Source organism: Triticum aestivum, chromosome 7A (genome assembly GCF_018294505.1).
Source record: "Triticum aestivum cultivar Chinese Spring chromosome 7A, IWGSC CS RefSeq v2.1, whole genome shotgun sequence".
NCBI lineage: Eukaryota > Viridiplantae > Streptophyta > Magnoliopsida > Poales > Poaceae > Triticum > Triticum aestivum.
Genome location: NC_057812.1, coordinates 398,220,345 through 398,230,311, shown reverse-complemented (window position 1 = coordinate 398,230,311; position 9,967 = coordinate 398,220,345). Strand labels below are relative to the sequence as shown.

Here is a 9,967-nt window from a genome sequence, read left to right as displayed (position 1 = left end):
GGCAACTGCTAACTATGGCACATGGCAACTCATGACCCCCTTACATGGCAACTACCAGCTTTTCCACTTGTTTTTAGTTTTTTAATGCTTCTATCATTGCAAACATATTTTTTTGTCCATTTTTTTCATACCATTTTTCACGTGCTTTTTTTCCTTTGCAGGGTGAAGAAGACTACTACGCGCGGGGCCAAGCATATCAGTAGAGACCCACTCGAACGCCTGCATTCAAAGTTGTCAACAGGTGGCAACTCAGATGTACATGAGGCGCCAGGCGACAATACTGTTGCTGCACCGTCAACTGCTCCCACTAACTCTGATGCAAGTGGCCGACCATCTCCGCCGGCTGCAGATGTGCATGCTAGAACAACAGGCATCCATACATCGGGGAGTGACGAGTCGGTATCCGCCAGGACAGCTGAAATATTGCCAACTCTTCTGGCAATGGAGGATGCTGCTGTGAGCCATGCCACCCCATCAGCAAGCGTCGAAGTGGATGCTCCCGAGACCAACCTAGGCAAGGAAGATTCCCGCTCATCTAACACTGATTCCAAGCGCGTGCCTGGTGTCTCACCTGTGTCCATGACAGAAGCGGCTGAGGCGGCACTTCACAAGGATATGCCATCTGCAGATGAGAATCCTGGCACAACAGCTCCAGCTCCTGTCGGTGGAGATACTGCTAAGGCGACCATTCCGCGTGCTGATCTACCACCTAGGCGTCGTAGCCCCCGCAAGCAATCAACAGACATACCCAACGCTCCGGCTGTAGCTAGGAGCAGGAGAGACGAATCTGGTTATGTTCCTGCGTCCACACTGTTCCCGCCACCTGCAAAAATCAATGTGATGGAGAAACCGCAAGACCAGAGCACAACTGATGCAGGTGTCAAGCCGGGCACGAGTGACGCAGAGGAACGCCCGGAGCAGACTGCGCCTTCACCCGCAGCGGAAATCCCCAGCATAAATCTGCGCACTTCCAGGCTCCCAGTCAATGTCGGTGTCCCCTACAGTCCAAACAAGAAGATTGTCATGAAAGCTGCGGCTGAGACCGCTGACAACACGCCCCGCCCTGCAAATAAGGCCGATCATTTTGTAGCGGCCGATTCAGATATGTTTTTCGATCTTTCACCCTTGGATTCTGCCCCGAAAGTCGTTAGTGGTCCGGCCAGTAGGAATGAGAGGCACCCAATGGCCTTTACCCCACCAAGCTTCAGCCTCGGCGTCAGTCAAGATCAACCGGTGGTGCACGATCCTATACCAGTTGCCTTTTCTTTCCCAGGAGGCATGCCCGCAATGATGGCGCAGCCAATGGTCGAGGGCAGGAAGGCTGTCAAGTTTGCAGAGCCAATTGTGCAAGGTACACTCATCACGCACTTACGATTTTCTTGTATACATGTTTGTAGTTTGACTTTTGTCCCAATCACATTCTTTGGGGGTCCTCACTTGTGACGGCAACTGCCATGTGACGACATGGAAACTGGATTTGATGCACCATGTCACCTACGTTTTTTCTTGCTGCCATGCTGCGTTTGACATTTGGGCAAGCACGTGGCAACTGAAGTTATTTCAACATGGCAACTGTAGTTGCTGTCACATGGCAAATACAGTTCAGTACACATGGCAACTGGATTTGCCACATCATGCCACCTGCATTTTTTCTACCATGCTGCATTTTTTCATACGGCATTCACATGGCAAGTGGAGCCGACACAACATGGCAACTGCAGTTGCTGTGACATGGTACCTACAGTACAACTAGGTGGCAACTACAGTGCAACTACATGGCAATTGTATTTGCTATGTCATAGCGACTGTAGTTGGACCACCCATGGCAACTGCCCCACTTTTTCTACCTACATATCACATCATGGACCTTTACCTCCTCACAATCCATCTGTTTTTGGATTTTATATGTATCCTAACCCACTTTTTTTTATATTCATTGCAGCCACCCCTGAGGAGATTTCACCGTCACTTGATGAAGTTTACCTCATGATCGAGGAGACATCATTGCAGAGGAGTTCCTCACGAGGGCAAGGGCAATCAAGTTCCAATGTGCCTGCAGATACGGTATCTGAGGATACCATTAGGAGTGTCACCCCTGGTCCTGTGAGGCAGCAGAGGGTAGTTCACCCACCCCCCGTGGAAGACTACGAGCCCAAATTCAGGGCCACTAAGGAACAGACCCAGCTGTACGATATCGTCAAGCGTTTTGGAAATGCGAGGACCAACAGCAAGCACATGAAGGAGCTGAAAGCGTAAATTACCATACCCCATAATCTCTCATCTTGCTTGCTCTTTTTTACCATTTATCTACTTCGTACTTTTTATAAATGGTCCGCTTACGTTTTAGTTCTTTCATATATTTTTTTTACTTAGTAGGCATGATTCTTCCATGCTATATCGTTTTCATACAGCTCATGTTTGGACAGAACGAAAGTCATTCAGTGCGGAGGGACGTACGTCGACCTGGGTGATCTTGCCGAGTCCGTGAGGCCAAACGGAAAAATGTCGACGAATGTAGTTGCATGCGGGATCGACTACATCAACAATCACACCGATGTATGCGCCGACAAGATAATCATGCATTACAGTGTGACCTGCAAAATATGGGATGGTGACTTCCACCACAAAATCCTGAGGAACAATTTTGCACAACACGGTGACTTCAAGCTCACACTGAAGAAATATGTGAGTACTCCTTTCCTGTCTGCACCGTTTTTTCACATGGCGTGGTTTTTTGCCAGAACCTGTACTTGTGTTTGTGTGGCAGAAGTTTTCATGTGGCAACAGTTGCCGTGCACACTGACTTCTTGATTTTTTGTATCCCCATGCAAACTATGTGGCAACTTGATAGTAAAATACATGGCTCATTTTGTTCATACAATGGACGGCAACTTTCTTTCAACTACTCCCACCCATAATCAAACATTCTACGTGATTCTAATTTTTTTGTCCCTCTGTTGTTCTTTCATGTGAACTTTGTATCTCATTTCTTCACTTTTTTAAATGCAGGTCATGTTCCCCATGTTCCAGGAGCTTGCACCACATGACCGACACGACAAGTGTGGTCACCGCTATGCGGTCTGTCTTGACCTGAAGAACCAACGTATCGAGGTGCTTGATTCAATCCGTTCGGAAGCTGATGCAGACCTTACTATGCATGCCGAATTCTTCATCAAGAACCTCAAAGAGACTTGGAACCGTCACTACGAACATTCAAAGGTCCAGATCAGGCATTTCCCGACTGAGTATGCGGCGACTGTGAAGCAAGGGAACACGTAATTTCTTTTAACCCGCTCCTTCATGTGCCATTTTTACATCAATCCACCCCCTCTTTTTGTTGACACATCTGAACTGAAGTCCATCTTTGCTGCAGCTGTCCATTTTGCGTGTTCACCTGAACTCTTTTTCCTCGTGCAGGACAGACTGTGGCTTTCACGCGCTGGAATACTTTGCAAAGTGGGAAGGCAGAATTGTCCCCGCTATCACAGATGCAACGGTCGTTGAGCTCCGAAAAATCTGCACATGGAACTGGCTGACGAATGAAGATTTCAACAAGCGGTCCGGAGCACGCGAGTTCATGGAGGAAGCTGTCAAGCAAGTCATCAAGAAGTACAAGTGATCACGTGGCGTTACACACCAGACGCACACCTTACATTCTGTTGTTGAGGAATGTAAGGTACTATCTCTCTGTTCTTTTGTCAAAAACTATGTTTTGTGTGCTACGTTATGACTGCAACCTCGTGTAGCCTACTATGTAATGGTGGCGTGTTAGCGACATTTTTAGTGTTTTCTGTAATACATGTGTGGACGTGAACCTATTTTAGGCGTTACATCAGATCTGTTTTTATGTTTATCATTACGACAGTGGTTTCGTCGTTTCTAGCATCGTTTTTTGCTGTTTCGAATGCGTCTGCGATGTTTTCAAAAAAAAGATGGCAAATGTAGTTCAACAGACATGGTTAGTGAAAGTCATCGTCATTTTTTCATTTTTGGCTGTTTTGCTTGTTCTTTTTCATCGCTAATTGCACCGGCTAGCATTGGGTAGGTTTATCATGTAGCCATAACCTTTGCTGCGGTTTATGCACGTTTACGCTTTTTTTTCCAACTTGTTTTCCCATACATTGCACACAACACACTACGTGCTTCTAAACCGCATCGTATTTGTCATGGGGATATATGCCATGCAGAGTCATTACAAAAAGCATCCGGAAATTTTCAGTACAACTAACATGGCAGATACATCATAAATAACATGGTAGATCCAGTACAACTTACATGGCAAATCCAGTACAACTAACATGGCAGATCCAGTACAACTAACATGGCATATTTAGTATAAAGTAGCATGGCATATTTAGTATAAAATAGCATGGCTTATCTAGTATAAAATAGCATGGCATATTTGGTATAAAATAGCATGGCAGATTAACTACACATAATATGGCAGATTAAGTACCCATAACATGGCAAATGCATTTTATCCATTCAATGAATTTTCCTTCTACTTCTGTCCCCCCTCAAGAGTCATTCTCCCAATTAAAAAAATCCCATCGTATAGGGGTACAAAACAAAATGTCCACATGGACCATGTCACAGCACCCCAATTTTTGCTCATGGATTGCCCGCCCCTTTCTTTGTTTTCTTGTGTTTTGCTTGAATCTCCAGTCCCGACTTGTACCTTATCTCTCTCGGACGACCCTTTGTGATGGAACGGGGTGGGTTCCTGACCTGGGTTTGTGTGCTTGCTGTTCCAGATCCTATCTCCGAGTTTTCAGACGATGGCCTCGTGGATGAAGGCACACTTGATGTGCGGGGGAACCGGTGTAAGGCTTCCTCGGCTTTCCTTTTTTTGATCTCATCAAGCTCTCTTTTCAGTGCCTTCCTGTGTTTTTCTACGACTCTCGCTGTGTAAGACTCTCGCTGTGTCATCACTCTTGCACGCTTCATCAATTAGCTCAGCATAGTTCTTTGTCAGCACAACGTGCCTCAGGACTTCCATGGTTGACTCAGGTCTCTCGTCATGCACAGCCAGAACTGCGTGTGTTGTCTGCGGCGCCAACGCGTCGTCAGCGTCCCAAGTCCATCGCCTCCTTATGAAATGGCGGGGCATGCGTGTCACAGCGTTCATGTCCATGACTTTTAGTATGTGACAGCACACAATGCCGTCCCGTTCGAATTTGCAGCATTGGCAGTAGTACTCGCCTTCGCATATCGAGGCTCTGACGAAGTAGTTCCTTCCTTTGTCCGCGTCTTCAGGTTCTGAATCTGACATGCCCAAAATAGAACACACCTTGAACGTATGTTCGTCCACCCGGAAAGCCGTGAACATGCTGGCACGCTTTATTTCTTCCTGGAATCTGCAAGTTTTGTGTGTTTTCTGTTAAACTTTCGTGCGATCTTTTTCTTGTACACCCTTATGTTGTCATGGAAATAGAAATACATTTTGTTTGAACATGGCAAACATAGTTCATTGAACATGGCAAATATATCACGTTGAACATGGCAAATGCAGTACACTACACATGGCAAATGCATTACAACATACATGGCAATTGCAGTACAACAGACATGGCAATTGCAGTACATTTTCAACTGGATATCGTCATTTCCACACCAACATTCCCCAATGGAAGCACATTGCATAAAACATGGCAACTGCATTTTTATTAAACATGGCATCTACAGCTGAGTAAACATGTCAATTGCATTTCAAAAAAAGGGCAGATGCATTTCATTAAACATGGCAACTGCATTTCAGCATATGTGTCGCCAATATAACATTTTTTCAGCATTTTTTGACATTGGCATTTGCATGCCAACATGCTCCAATGGAAGCACAGCGCATAAAACATGGCAACTGCACTTCATTCAACAAGGGAAATGCACCCGAGCAAGTATGCCAAAACAAAATTTTCATTTTAACATGGCAACTGCATCTGAGTAAGCATGGCAAATAGTATTTCATTAAACATGGCAGCTGCATGTCATGGCAACTGCATTGCACTCTACAAGGCCCCTACTGACTTGGTGCTTTTTATGCAAATAAGACTGTAATGCAACTGACTTACTTGTTAAAGATCTTGTTGGTGTATATCTTGCTCATTTGCCTCTCCATCGGTAAATACGTTAGCAATTTTGGCTGCTTTAGGGCTGTGGTCGCTTCTTGCTGTAGCTCAGATCCCAGAATTTTTTGTTGCAAAGCTGTGTACTGCTTGGCAAACTGTAGCAATGAGTTGCCAGGGCTGACGTACCGCTTTAAAACAGCATTGAACCCCTCGCTGCGCTGCGTAGTCTGCAGAAAGGGGAAGAAGCACTGCATGAAGTAGGCCGGCACCCAGTACATTCGCTTCTCCCACAGGCTAACAAGAGTCTCGTTGTCCTGGACTTGATGTGTTTCAGTCATGGCCATCCAGCTCCTTTCAAACTCCTCCACCGTCAAGCTGTGGTCCACGCACAGCTCGAATGCCTTGTGCAGCTCTGGACGGTCGGCAAAGAACGGTCCTAGCGTCTCCTCAGCCTTCTTTATAATGTGCCACCTGCAGTGCCTGTGCACTGCCAACGGAAAGACCTCCTCTATGCCTGCACGCATGCTGAAATCTTGGTCCGTTATTATGTTCATCGGAGCAAGTCCATCCATGCACTCTAAGAAGGTCTTGAACAGCCAAACGTACCCATCTGTGTCTTCGTTCCGGACGAGGCCGCATCCGAACTGCAACGACTGATTGTGGTTATTTATTCCTATGAACGAAGCGCATGGCATCTTGTACATATTGGTGAGGTACGTCGCGTCGAATGAAATGCAATCTTGGAAATGTTTGTAGTCTCTCCTTGCAGCACCATCCACCCAATACATGTTCCTGACACGGTCCTCATCGTCCAACCTTATCCTGTAGAAGAAATCTGGATCTTCCTTTGCTTTCGCATCGAAGTAGGCTATTGTGGCCTCTATGTCTGCCAACTTGCTCTCTCTATGGTACTTGGCCTGTAGGTTTGTGATGTCAGCTGGTATGTACGACATGCTACTCAGAGTCCCCTTTTTGCTGTGGATGAGAGATAGTATCTGTACCATTCTTGATGGACCGACGTTACAATCATGTAGCAGCTTTACGAATTTCCTTTCGACGGGGGTGAACCCTCTGTGGGCGGTCAGAAATTTCACCAGGTCGAACTTCTTTATGAGTTCGTGGTTGTGCTCGTCAAAATACTCATTGACCACCCATGTTGCTCCATCTACGTTTAGCTTACACCGGACAGGGCACCCCGTCTTGAGAATGATGCCTCTCTTTCGTTCCGGAACGACAGGCGCAACACCTTTCCCCTTCTTGTTCCTCCGTGCCTTGTGGCACCTCATCTCACCTCTGCTGTACTCATTAGTTTTCTTAATTTTCCTATGGTACTCGGTGTTGACCGCAAATCCATGGAACTTTGCGTATGCCTGGTAGTATTCCTTTGCTTCTGTGAACGATCCAAATCTCTTCCCAATGTATGGTGGCTGAGGTACCACGATCTCGGATTGCCCACCATCTTCATCCTCTTGTGCGTCGTCGTCAGTTTCATCATTCGCTTCAGTATCGGCGGCAGTTCCATCTACTCGAGTGTTGCTAGTGCTTGTGTTCAAAGGGGTGCTCGTCGGCATTGCTGGAATGATTGCCATTCCCGACTCTGACTCGAAATTGTTTGCGGCATGACAGTCTGCTGGCTGGTGGAACGCGTCTTCCGTGCGCTCAGAGCTCCCCGCAGTAGATGTCCCCGCACCGCTGTTCACTATAGTTGTAGGTTCTGTAATAGAAAAAACAAGCACGAGAGTAAGATTTTTTGGTTGAATAAGATGTGTATCACAACGGATCACACCATCTTCGATTGATTTGGCACGACATATTTTCAAACAGCAAGCCGTGAGACTGCGTGTGGACATGTGTGGCAGCTGTAGCTGTCCAGTCATGGCAGGTACTGTTCAACAAACATGGCAACTATTGTTTTGCCTACAAAAAACTACAAACAACAAATGTAGTGATGTTTTTTGTGGTTCAATTTTTTTCCTTACCTTGTTGTGCTGCATTTGGCCATCTTGTGTGGTCTGTGACACCAAAATGTCGTGCTCCACCTGCAATTTGTGAAGCTTGCCACGGGACGTTTGCCGTGTCACCACCAGCGTAATACGCTGTAAGCATAGTAGTGGTTGGTCAATTCATGGCAATTTGCAGTTTGTGCTAGCACGGCAACTGCAGTCGCCCCTGATGTGGCAACTGCAGTTTTACTGGCATGGCAACTATAGTTGCATCGGCATGGCAACCGCAGTTGTTCCTCCATGGCAACTACAGTTGCGATGACATGGCAACTGTAGTTGCTCTGGCATGGCAACTGCAGTTGTTTCTCCATGGCAACTGCAAGTGTCGACTGATGGCAATAACAGTTATCCAGGGATGGCAAATGTAGTTTTAAATTCATGGCAATTGTAGAAGTCCAGTCATGGCAATTTGGAGCTGCCAACTATGCCCCTTCTGCTAATTGAACATCCGCAACTTCACTTTTTTTATGGACTGACCTGTGTATGACGTCGATGGCAGGTACATGGGTGCTGGCTGATGTCACGTGCTGCATGAAGGCCCTGCATTTTCACCCGTGATAACTCGTGAGTCCTCTTGCCAGTTTTTTTGCATGTCCATTTTTCACGTCCACAGCAGTATGTGTTTTTTTTTGTTTTGCATTACCTTGATTAGCCATACTAGCTAGTTGAGGTTGGTTGCCCGTACATAGTCAGTGTTAGCGCCTTGTGACTGAACTTGCCATGGGGCCCCCCTGAGAGTGTTTTGGTCATAAGAACCTGCAAAAAAATGGGAGTGTAGGACATAAGTAGAATGTCATCTTCATCGTTGCGAAGTTGGCAACTGCTCTCTTCTTTTTGTTACCACGCATCATACCTACGCCTGCATACTGTTCTAGTAGTGGCAGCAACGGCCGTGCAGAGATGAGTTGACTATACTCTGCTGCATCCCAAGGCGGTGTTTCTGGCCTTTGAGAACCCCAAGCATCAGCGCCACCTTCGCGATTCATCCTTTCCGCGTCTCGATTCTTTTCCGACATGTTCTCAATCACTGGATGATCAAAAAGGCATCAATAATCCACAAGAATTGTATTCTTCTGCTGCTTGCACATGGAAGATAGGGATGGCAAGCAACAGGTCAAAATAGGTGGCAATTGTCATCATACACAAGCGGCAACTATCGTTACACACAAGTGGCAATTATTTTTTCCCACCCTCTTCATTCAAAAAATCGTCCTTCTTGCCCTTTTTTAGGGATTCCTACTCATCCATTTCATACCCAACTACTTAAGTGCCTAAACTAGGCACCTAAGTTAACCTCAAACGTAGTACATGGCAGATCTGGTGTATTCTGCCTGGCAATTGCGAATATACACCGAACCATGCAGTGTTCTACCCCTATAGTATGGACCCAGTACAAGATCGGGATATTTTCAGCCTTAAGGATGAGAGGGAAGGACGAGATCGAGAATTTTCACCTGGTTTTAGTTGATCGTGTCTGGAGGGCTGGATTGGAGTGGGCGGCTGGGGATGGGAAGGGTTAGGGTGTGGTTTGGGGTCGGAGCGCCCTACGGATCTGCCCTGGTTGCCATGGCAACCAGGGATGGCCGGCGACGGATGTCGGGGTTCGAGAGGTGGGGGACGATGGCGGCGTACGAGAGAGGGGATGGATCGGAGGCGTGGATCGGCTGGGTCGTGCGGGTAGCCGGTCTTCTAGCCCGGACGGGGCAGTGCGGGCGGGGTTGCCACACACCGGACGTGCGGGCCGTGCTTTTGTGCGCTCAGACGTGGTCGTGCGGGCCGATCCCCGTCTATGCCGCACGAGGCGCGCGGGCGGGTTCCTATCGACGCCACACGTGTGGCAGTTATTCGGACCCAAAAGAATTGAGATGACAACCTTGATGATCAAAAAGGATTAATACT

The 9,967-nt window shown here is 47.0% G+C and overlaps 1 long non-coding RNA gene across 1 annotated transcript; it reads right to left on the bottom strand.

Moving 5' to 3' along the window:
• Positions 1-7,819: 7,819 nt before the first annotated feature.
• LOC123147590 (uncharacterized) lies at positions 7,820-9,039 on the bottom strand. Its single transcript, XR_006473318.1, has 4 exons — positions 8,922-9,039; positions 8,712-8,824; positions 8,546-8,608; positions 7,820-8,161 (listed from the first exon to the last, which is right to left on the bottom strand). It is a non-coding gene; the product is annotated as an uncharacterized lncRNA (long non-coding RNA).
• Positions 9,040-9,967: the final 928 nt, after the last annotated feature.